Genomic DNA, 11,928 nt, shown 5'->3' with positions numbered 1-11,928 from the left:
TTGCCGAGACACATGTTGTTACGGTGCCGCCAAATCCACCATAAACCAGCAAGAGAAACCGTTGAACGCGTGCATTTGGATCCTTCCCTCAACCAATCTGACATCGAAATGGAGGAGAAGAAAGGCTAGTAGGAGAAACTGATTTTGTTCCAAATTGCAACAGAAAAATTACAGTCCCTTAAACTGTGAAATAAAGTTTCTCCATGGACACCACATTTAGAGCAAATTGTTGAATTTACCATGTTTCGGTGATGGAGCAATGATAAAGTGGGGACAACGTTGTGACAAGCCAACCAAATCAAGAATTTGAATTTTTCAGGTACTTTTAATCTCCAAATCCAGCTCCATGAATCAGTAACTTGAGTATCAGGATTGTGATGAGAGATTAGCCAATCGTATCCGTTTTTAGTAGAGTAAATACCTTTTTTTTGATGAGGCCAAATATAAGCATCCATAAGAGATGGATTGAAAACCAATGACCATATTCTACGAAAAATATCACATCTCCTCCAAACATTTGATAATCATTTTTTTTGTCAGCTTAACTAAACTGGTAGAGATAATGCATAATATATACCGAGATCGTGGTTCGAACCCCAGACACACCACACTTCTGTACATTTTTTAAATGTTGATAAAGAAAAAAAAGGATACCTTTTTCTTTTTTTCTTCTATTTTTCTCTCAACGCGCTGAATTAAAGAGCAAAAAGTTTCTCGATATCCCATTACCATCACCTATGTTTCCAAATTCCAATCCATCATTTGAATACTTTATTTCCACACCTCCCATGGTGCCTTCGTAACATTGTTGATGAACATCATTAATCCACCCCATGATTCTTTTTTGTAGCACCCGCCAACTAAAGACACATATTTTCAACGGAACCAAAGTATTCCAAAGTTGATTAGCTCTTAAGTACTGCCAAAAGATCTTTGTCAACGCCTGCCACAAAACATTGGTTGATTGATTGTACTACTACTTGACTTAGGTATGTGGGACCTCTGCACGGCCATATAAGTATGCATTTTTCTCTAGCAATTTGCTTAAATAATTTTGGTCGCTGGTCGACATATGTGACCGGTGAGTGCAAGTTGCCACTACGTTCCCGCCAGTATAGCGTCATCTTGTATGCATTCCAAAATTCATTTTGGACTGGATCCATACTATACTAGGGATCGCAAATTAATTAATTAATTATTCACAATAGATAAGTTATAGACTTATAGTAGTAGTAGTAGTAATTGTTTGTTTGTTTGTAATAAGCTGCTGATTTTCATTCTTGCCAATTCAACAAGTACTAACAACTAACAACCTCAATCTATCCCCTCATTGAATGCTTTACTCATTAATGTTTCTTTGCGTTTCCCAAGTTTAATCCTATCCATAAGCTAAAATAATTTATTTTGCTTTAAATTGGTTGGATCATGAGGGAAGTTTGGGACCGTCTACATCGAGGCCAGAACAACAAAACAAGTGAGAAAGACGCCACACTCTTACCCACAATCTTAAAATATTAGATTTATGGGTTCTCTCACTTATAAAGTGTTCAACCTTTACTTTTACATCTGATGTGTGACATAATTACTCACGCTTGTGGGGTGTCCACCCTGATAGGTCTTCTATGGCTGAAGTCATAACTAGGAGAAAGCTTTAAGTAAAAATGAACGGAAAGAGTAAACACATCTAATAATGTGAAAGAATGTTATAGTTAGGGACATTTTTTTCCCTAAATAGGGATTATCAATGCCTAACATGTCAAAATAGTGCACAGGATCCCATCTCATCTCTTAAAGAAGTGGCAATGAACCTCACTTCAATATGTGCAAGCATCTTATTGTGGATTACTTCGCATGTTTCCAACAAGTTCAGCGTTATCACATATAGGTATGCGATTTTTATGGCATACTGTATGGCAAACATTATTAGTCTATATTATCTTTTGGGATTTGTACGATTTGTATGATTGCATATACATACTATATTTTTGGGGTTACAATATGATTGTATCATTTTTGCTAATAGTCAAAATGACAATAACCATTTTAAAACTCCCACACTCAAGCTTAGGATACCATCTTAAACATATCTTACAACATCCAACCTAACAATTATTACAGTTCACACATAGTGATTATACGATTTACTAGTAGTTTTCTTATTTCTCATTCAAAGCAATGATAATTCGAAGTTGTAAATTAACCAACCATGAATCCAGTGGCGGATCTTGAGTAAATTTGTTGGGGTACCAAAATTGTATGTAATATAAATTAAACAGTTTCATGAAAAATCAATGAGGAATCAACAATCAAGTGGTTGTTCACTTTTGATTGTAGTCTGGTAGAGCTGGTTCGATTCCCACAGGAAAACTAGACGGAGGCAGGACTCAAACCTGCTCAATTTAGCTGAAAGTTTGGCACCCCTTCCATTGCAACCAAGGGAAATTTGTGATATTTTTATGCCTAATATCATATATATAGCAATCTTAGGGGATGCCATGGCACCTGGGGATATCTAAAGAGATCTGCCTCTGCATGGACCGCCACACCCTGCGATAAATGAAAAATACTTTTTTCATTAATGGAGAATATTTATATTTGTGCATGTTTACAGTGAAATATAATTGGACATTTGAGCCTAGGTGGTGTTGAGAGGGTCCGTTTAACTCTAATGGTATATGAACAAAGATAGTCAGACTATAAAAAGATTCAAAGAAAGGATAAGTAAAATAAATTTGTCATAAACATCAATTCTTATGAGGACTCTGAGAATTAGAGATGTAATAAGTTGACTTGGTTTGAATTTTAGGAGAAAAAAAAAACTGAACTATTTATAGATAGTTTGTTTGGTTTGGTTTGGTTTTTATAATATTTTTTCCATGATCTGAACCAAACCAAGCCGATGAAAACACGTTGGTTTGGTTATAATATATTAATTTTATTTTAGAATATCTAGATTCTTTTTTTCAAATACTACTTATTTTTATACTATTAAAACAAATACATATAAACTAAAATGAGAAAAATAATACATATTGATTAAAAATTACATGAATATAACATATATTTTTGAAGACAACACTAGTAATATTTAATGGTTTGGTTCCTTTAAAAAACATTTAATGGGTTTGGTTAGGATTTTTGGTGATCGATTTAAATTTGGTATCAGTTTGATATCAGTTCTTACACCACTTATCGAGAACTTGGATGTCCTCCATGAAGCAAGGAAAAATAATGTAGGATCTAGGTAAGCATTGAGATTACACATAGAAATGGAAGAAGTACTTCAGAACCTAAGAAAGCTTCAGGAAGAAAACTAACTCGAGACGTAATAAATGATATATATCATATAAGACTTGATTGTGTTTCATAGAAATCTTTGGAAACTCGGCGAGTCACATTTATTTCCTTTCAACATTAGGTATCTTCCCTGGCTAGGTAGTTGATGCATGCATGACTCAAGATTTACATACATACCTTGTTGGGCGCCTTGTAGTTATTGCCATGCTCTCAATTTTTAGGAGCTCTAGTTTCAGTTGGTTTATACATTAGCTTCCCTTGAAATGTGTTACAAATCAGTTCATAGTACGTAGTTCATACCACAGCCAATCTACACAACTACACTAGCTTTGAATCATGTTCATATGATAATATACCTTATGTACAAATCATACAACTATTTTTTATATAAGAAATCACTTTCAAAATATACAGAAATATCAAATGAAGAAATTCATTAATATCTATCTATTATAGTGACTGTGTGAATCTGAGTTGCAATAGTTAACATTGTTGCTCCTTCAAATTCAGTAAATTATTGTATACTTTATAGTTTATTCAGAAACTCGTATATCCTGCACGGGAAAGTACAAGATGAGGGACTTGTGTTAAGTAGTACCATACTATTTCATGAAGCATAAACCACATAAATGGACAATTTATAGCAGTAAAAATCTGTAAAGAAATTCACCCTCCAGATTATGCAGCTAAATTTCAAGTGCTGAATTTGTCATGATTTCTTCATTTTCGTTCTCTGCATCTTGATACACATTTTTTGTTTTGGCTGTTCTTTTACTTGTACTTTTATTGGGAAGGATACCATATCCTCCTCAATAATTGTCACACACACAAGCTTGCATGCTAAATGCCGCCTAGTAGATGGACCGAATATAGGACTTTACGACGTTGACTACTTCATGTAGCAAACTCCTTCTAGTGGGAAAAGATTACGTTGTTGCTGGGAAAAAAAATCTTGCTTACTAAAGGGTGCGTAGTAGATGGAAACAAGCATTACTAGAATTCTAAATCTACAGGAAAGTTATCCAAAAAGCAAGTGATACTGTTAAGATATAGAAAACTGATAGTGAGTAGAGTTATAGAGCAGTGGCTCTGTCGTAGTCGTAGAAGGGTAAACCCTTGGAGGAGAGAATGGTGATTTAGAAAATTTATGATTTTTACCGGAATCTTTAAAATAATCTCTTTTCTTGATGGACCATGGATATGGCATCATTTTTTATATATTATCTTATTCAAATGTGCCAAAAAGCAACCACATCTGTTATGGTTCTTTCTTTCAACAAACAATTGATGTTTACGCAACAATAATTCTCAAATTCTAATTGATTTCGATACAGGTTAATAAACAATCTAAAGCAGAGAGGAAACAGAGTTTTGCTGAGAACAATAGTAATAATAGTAAGTAACAACCAAGTTCCAACATGAAGAATTGCTGGTTTCTAACAAACAACTTCCGGAAGGAAATGTATTTTTCTAACACCTTGTTTATATCAGGCATAGCGGCATGCCTTGGTTTGTTAGCGAGAATTGCATGCAATCACATAATTGTGAGATTCTTTTGCAATATCAATGCCATTTATCTACACTGAAAATTTTCATTTAAACAGAAATAAAGTATAAACTATGCATAGTTAAATTAAGAGAAACAATATAATAAAGTATGTCGTAAACCATATCAATAAGAAAACAAGCACTTTATTAAAAAGCAATGTATCGCGTTAAACAAAACCGAAAAACATAATATATAGAAATATCAAATGAAGAAATTTATTAATATCTAGTAGCGACTGTGTGAATTTGAGAAGTTGCGATAGCTAGCATTGAGAAAATTTTCATTTAAGCAGAATAAAGTATAAACTATGCACAGTTAAATCAAGAGAAACATAAAGTATGTAGTAAGCAATATCAATAAGAAAACAATGCACTTTATTAGAAAGCAATAGCATTCGTAAACAAATTAACCCACAATCTATAATGTTAAACAAAACCCAAACACATAATATATGACCCACTCCCAATCACTTATGGGTTTATACTTGCTTGCTTCACTTTTGCCAAAACTTCGAAAAACGTTGAAACCGGGACTCCAAAATTAACAATTCTATCACCCATTCCTTGGTTCAGTTCATGGTTAGTGATTTGATGTTTCTTCATAAATTTTTACAAGGAGATGAATGCCAATTTTAAATCTTGATACACTTTATAATAATCTTCCACTCTTGCTTCTACACTTCTTATATCAAATTTTTGAGCATTGATGAGATCATTCATATCTTTAACAAAATCATCACCGCAATTCTCCATCTTCGCCACATTGTCTAGAACAAGTTGACGAAGTTGAGTAAACGACTATTTATGCACATCTTCCAGTGTTGTATCAATTGATTTGATGATCAAGTTAAGTTTTTTGTTATTCAATTTTTGTTTTTTACAAATTGATCATCAAATCAATTGAAATAAATCTATTCCAATATACAAAGAATACAAAGAGATGCTCTTTTGGGCTGAATTTTTTATTTTATTTCAGATCTATCTTTTTTATAATATTCGAATATTTATTAAAAAAGGATTAATTTCCATTGTATTAGGAACAACACACCACTACACCAGGAATAATATTGGATACTATTAGAAAGAACTTATTTTAATCTTATTTCTCACAAACATTTGAACATAGTATAGGTCAAATTTAGTTATTCAAACCTGGATAAATAACATTCACCTTAAATTAAAAGTGAATTTCTAGTTATTAGGCTACTAGACAAAAAACAAACTAGTATATGTCAAATACAACAAGCGCGAGTAGAAAAGCGGACAAACAATAGTTTCCTAGCTTAAGATATGGATTTTCTAAGTCGAATGATTCATAATAATTTATAAAGCATAATTGTCCACTTCACAATATCAAGAAAATATGCAAAAATTCAATGTAGACTAATAAACTTAAATTACTAAAAAAGTTAACAAATTTATAATTTAATTTAAAGAGCAAAATTTAATATCTACATGTTTTCAAACTTAGGCGAAATTCGTTATCAGTATGCATGTTTCATGAATTAGGTTATGGCAATAGCATTGATTATGAGATAATGGAAATGTGACATGATACAAAGATAATATGTACAGGTACTAAAGTCTATGGTTTATAAATGTTAGATGGTTCTCTTATTATTGATCATGCATTGGTAGCTGGTAGAGACTCGAATGGTATCACCGAGCTATGAGAAGTTGGGTTGTTGGATGTTGGTGACATGGATTTGTGGGACTAGCTGGACAAAGGTTGGTAGGTGATGGAACTAAACTGAAAAAATGTTGGAAATTGACAATATAGCTTGAAGTTTGTTTCAGAACAGTTTATTGAGTTTTGTTGTTTATGCATAGTCGATGAACACGTTAAAAGTTGAGTTACCGATGGGTTTATTGTGTTTAGTTATGAGAAAAGTATTTTTTGACATGATAACTCTTTTTAAACTCAACAGAAATAAGATCCAGGAATTTTTCGTCTCTGGCTACAGCAAAAAGAAAAAAAAAAAAAAAAGAACTCTCACACAACTTAGACAAAGTCTACATAGTTATGGTAAAAGACAAAACAGAAAAAAGAAAGTTGACCTTGTTTGCTATATAGAGAGAGAGCAACAATGCATTGTTGGTCCTTCAAGTCTGTGATAAGATAAGTTTATGTTTATTTATGATGAAATTCACCATGTCCAGATTACGCAGCTAAATTTCAAGTGCTGAAGTTTGTTACGATTTCTTCATTTTTTTCGGTTTCTGCATCAATGCATGTAAGTGCTCGCTGTAGCTTCCCCGGATCGAACATCACAACCTCAGCCATATATGTGGCAGTCAACAGGTATTTCTTTTGTAACTCAGTAATCTCATTCCGTTCTCCACACACTTAATTGGTCATATTGTAGCATAGAAGATATATTCTTGAAAGCACATAAATAAATCAATCAAAATGAACCATTATTTTTTTGGGTACAAAATGAACCATTCATTATACTAAAGTACTTTATGAAAAAGCAATAGCATTCACAGCAGTAGACAAATTAAGCCAGGATGTACCACGTTAAACAAAGCCGAAAAACATAACAACATATGAATCCTAATTACTTCTTCGAAACAAATCGTTGAAAAGAAGTTGAAACATTGACTCTAATCTATCAATTCTGTTAAACACTCCCTGGTACAGCTCATGACTAGGGATTTGATATTCCTGCATCGATTTTGTCAAGGAGTTGGATCTCGATTTTAAATCTGTAAACTCTTTATAAAACTCTTCCACTCTTGCTTCAGCACCTCCGGCATCAATTCTTAGAGACTTGAAATTGTCCAGAACTTTAAAAATCTCATCACCGAGATCCATCATTGTTATGAGCAAGGATATGGGCCGCAATAAAGTGAGATTGAAGATTGAGTCCAATGAATTAGGGAGGCCCAAAAGGATCATACTACACCTAACAAGTGGAATGACTATGTTGCCATTTAGTAGTGACTCATTGGTTCTAGAAAATTGGTGACTCACTAGTTTGTTGGAAGGATCTAGAATTACTATGCCTAAATAATATCTTGTATTTTCTCTATTACAATTATCAATGAAATTAGTCAATTCTCTTCTTTATCTCTAAATTCTAGGAGTGTGATCCCTACTCAAATTGGATCGTATCAATCATCTTCACAATATTGTCCAAAAGACGTCGATGAAGTTGAAACTTCAACTCTATTCTATCAATTATGGCAAGGATTTCCTTGTGTTGTTCAGCGTCATATTTTTCTCCAGTCTCATTAGTGTTTAAACTTAGCATGAAGGAGTTGAATCTCATTTTGAAATCTTTAAATGCTTCATACATATCTTCCAGTGTTGTTGTCTCACCTCCTGTATCAAGTGTTGTTGTATCAATTTAAGAAACTCGTCACGCTTTTCCTTTCATTGCGAACACAAATATTATTGACAAAATAATAAATATTCAGTTTAATTGATTATATTACCAATTAAAAAATAAATGAAAAACAAGATTGAGTGAAGGAGGAAGAGGAGACACATACCATTGTAAATCCTTATAACTTTGGCTTATAAAAAAAATCATTCGTAATCAATAAGATTGCTCTATGTTGGTTCAACTCTCGATAGCACTGCCTTTTGGAGATAAGATCTCTTTGTTTTTCATATGACATTTTTTTACAAGAGCAGTTATTAATTCAGCTATATTTTTCAAGCCCAAGTAATTTTGGCAAATGAACTTAGGACAGAAACAGTATGGCTGCCAACAATGAGAAGTTAATCATCCTAATAATAGTACTCTGTGTGTGACAATTGTATCCTATCCCCTTGGAGAAAGTACATAATTAGATATCTCAATAAGCTTTACCTTACCTGATGTATATCATGGGAGCCTCAGTAATGTAGGACTCCAAACAAACTACAAACAACTTCAATAATCACGTAGTCTCTCTTTCTTTTACTTATCTCATTATCCTATTTTATATCTCTTTTTTTTACCAATTTCCAATATCCACACTCCTAAACTAGATGAACTAAAGGGATAACAAATAAAATAATGGGAAAACAACACAACACAAAACAAAAATTAATGGGCTAGGCTTATCCATTCTAATAACAAACCAACATCGGCAAGTGACAATTCAACAGATATAAACACATGAAACATAACAGATAACTGAATCACAGAGATAATAATATTCAATATATATTAAACCTTGAAGAGACTTGGTGGGTGGCTTAGTGGAAGAATGAAAGAAACTGAGGTGGAGGTTTTGTGGAAAGGAAAGAAAGAGTAGTATGCCATTTTCTTCAACTTCAGTTCAATTCTTGCAATCCCTTCTTTCTTTCTGTTATGACTATTTTGCGTTTTGTTAAGGGTACGTTTGGGAGAGGGTTTTTGAGTGTAATAACAAGTACATTATTATTATTATTATTATTATTTTGAAGGATCCTCATGCTGCTGAAGATTTGCCTCAATACATTCATATCAATCAAAATGATTTTTTTATGCGAAGGTTAGTATTCATTTTCTTATAATTTATTCAGGTCATTCAATTTAATTTGCTATCTTCTACTTATCATTGGAATATATAATTTGATTCTAAACTTTGTTAAAAATATTATCACTCGGTAGCATTACTAACTGGTTATGTTAATTACTGGTTTGCTAAGTTAACTATCGGTTGCATTACTGTTATGAGTTAGTTAGGTTATAGGTTAGTTTGATCTTGCTCTGTCTTGGACTTTTCTGTATTCAATTAGGCTTACTTTGGATTAGTTTCTCTCTTATGGTAAGTTCCAGGGCCGGCCCAATAATTTTCAATATTTGGTGAGGCTTAAATCAAATATTATAATACGGGACTTTTTTTATCTGCGTATGAGGCCTTTTTTTCTTTATAAAACTGAAGACAAATACAGAACTTGTGCTTGATTGAATCTGCCCCCACTTTTGTGCTTAGTCTTTTTTGTACCAGATCATATATCAAACCTGAAAGCAATTCAAAGTCTTTTATTCAATCTATTCCTTCCTCTTTATCCAAAACCATATAACTTCAGCAATATAAAAGTTTTATTCTTATTTTACTGTCTTTTTTGCATGATTACTTAATTTCATATTTCTTGTCATATCCTGGTTTATAAGTTTTGGTTTATGCTGTTGACTACAGATACTCAATTGAGAAAATTCCTTTATATGACTCTGCGGAGGATGAACTCACGTCAAATGTTGGTGGACAGAGTGAACAATCCATGGCTATTATACTGAAAGTTGAAGAACCATCGGAGTCCACTGTTTTAAATATTCAACCACTGAATTCAATTGGGATCAATGGATTAGGTATTCAGAAAATGAAAACTGAAATAGAAAGCGAGGACATGAGGTTGTACTCCCAAGATACCAAACAGGATCTTCCCCAAAAAAATGCAATGATATCGCGCATTCGAAGTAACACTGCAGGAGGAAAGTCCATCTCTACCAAAAGATCAAAGGGGGGAAAAGCTTAAAAATCGCTTACAGAAGAAAATTGATGCAAAGTATGCAGCTGGCCTTTTAGCATCAAAGGAAGCACAGGAGGAGATTTTAGATTATGAGGTATGACGTTTCTTATGAATTTCTCTTAAGTGCCAATTACTGAATATCATCATCTAGCTTTCAATTATGTTATCAGTGGACTAAAACTTAGTTACCTTGGTATTTTAACTTTGTAGTTCCAAAGATGATCATTTTAATAATTTAGTCGTAATTTCATAGTACGATCTGGAAGACCCTTGTTATAATTTGTAAGAACATAGATCTGTTACAATTTTTGCCAAATGCACACATCATCTGTCACAAATAACAGAACATCAATTTGAATTTCATCGCCAAAATAATTGAATTTTCAGGCATAGCTTGAATGAGAACTGTCATGAATCACGGTCATTGTTGCTTTATTCGTAAATGCTTCATTGTTGTTTCATTATGCGCAGCATGTGATTGTCATTTATATTCTCTGGTTTTATGTTCATCTCATTTAAAGATTTTCCATGCAGAAAAGAAAATATGACGCTACTGAAGCCCTTGATTCCTTATACAATGAAATATGGCCTGCCATTGAAGAACACGAGAAGGATACCCAAGACAGTGTATCTACGACAGTAGTAGCAGAGAAGTGGATACAGGCTTCCTGCCTAAAACTCAAGGCAGAGTTTGATCTTTACTCGTCAATTATTAAAAATGTTGCTTGTACTGCTCAAAGGGAACCCGGCCAAGCAAAAGGTACTGAAGTCGATAACGAAGACAAAATGAAGCTTTTGATGTTCTCAACTTCATCTAATCCGTAATTGATGATTCACAGAATACATGGACATGTCTGAGAACATTTTTATTTTTTCCGAAGTTCATAACAGAACCTAGGACCTGATAAACAAATCCAAAATCTTTGTCTGTTATTTTGCCATGTTATGCTACCTAGTCCACCAGCACTTGCAGTTTGTCAACTGGAGAAGTTGTCTAAGTTTACTTTTAGTCTTCTTCAAAAAAATATAACTTTACTGTTTATTCATGTATCTAAATCGTTAAAAAAAAATATGTATCTTTAATAACTACACAAAATTCATGAACCTGTGTGAAATTGAACTCAGATTGATATTTTTAGAGGGGCACTAGTGGACTGCTTCAACAAGTAGTCCACCATAAAACACCATTGACATTAGTTTGAGCAGCTGCAACCCATCATGGGTGACTTAAGTATGACATTACCTTTGAGCATCAATAAAATTCATTTTTTGTTTTAACAGAAGGTGCTCTTAAATTTATTGTCATGAAAGTCAATGTTATGATAGTAGGGAAACTCAATCATTCACTCCAAGCCTCTAAAGTCAACTAATACCAACTAATAACAGATTATAATTGCTCAAATTCAGCATTCCAAATGTTAAAAAAAAAAAAAAAAAAAAAATCGAAACAGAGTATAGTTCTCATTCTCAATAAAATTTTATGAAATCTTGCTTCATGAGATTTCATAAAATGTAAATAGCTTAAGGTGTGCGACAGGTGGTAACTATTGAAGTTGTTTGTAGACATCTTAGGTAAATACCTAAGATGTCTACAAACAACTTCAATAGTTACGTAGTCCCTCTTTCTTTTA

The 11,928-nt window shown here is 33.0% G+C and overlaps 1 non-coding gene across 1 annotated transcript; it reads left to right on the top strand.

Moving 5' to 3' along the window:
* The first annotated feature begins 7,002 nt into the window (after window positions 1-7,002).
* Window positions 7,003-11,295, top strand: LOC11419437 (uncharacterized). Its single transcript, XR_003013168.2, has 4 exons — window positions 7,003-7,147; window positions 9,248-9,315; window positions 9,967-10,391; window positions 10,832-11,295. It is a non-coding gene; the product is annotated as an uncharacterized protein (transcript).
* Window positions 11,296-11,928: the final 633 nt, after the last annotated feature.

Source organism: Medicago truncatula, chromosome 1 (assembly GCF_003473485.1).
Source record: "Medicago truncatula cultivar Jemalong A17 chromosome 1, MtrunA17r5.0-ANR, whole genome shotgun sequence".
Classification (NCBI taxonomy): Eukaryota; Viridiplantae; Streptophyta; class Magnoliopsida; order Fabales; family Fabaceae; genus Medicago; species Medicago truncatula.
Note: the sequence above shows the minus strand (reverse complement) of the source record. Positions and strands in the feature narration are given on the sequence as shown.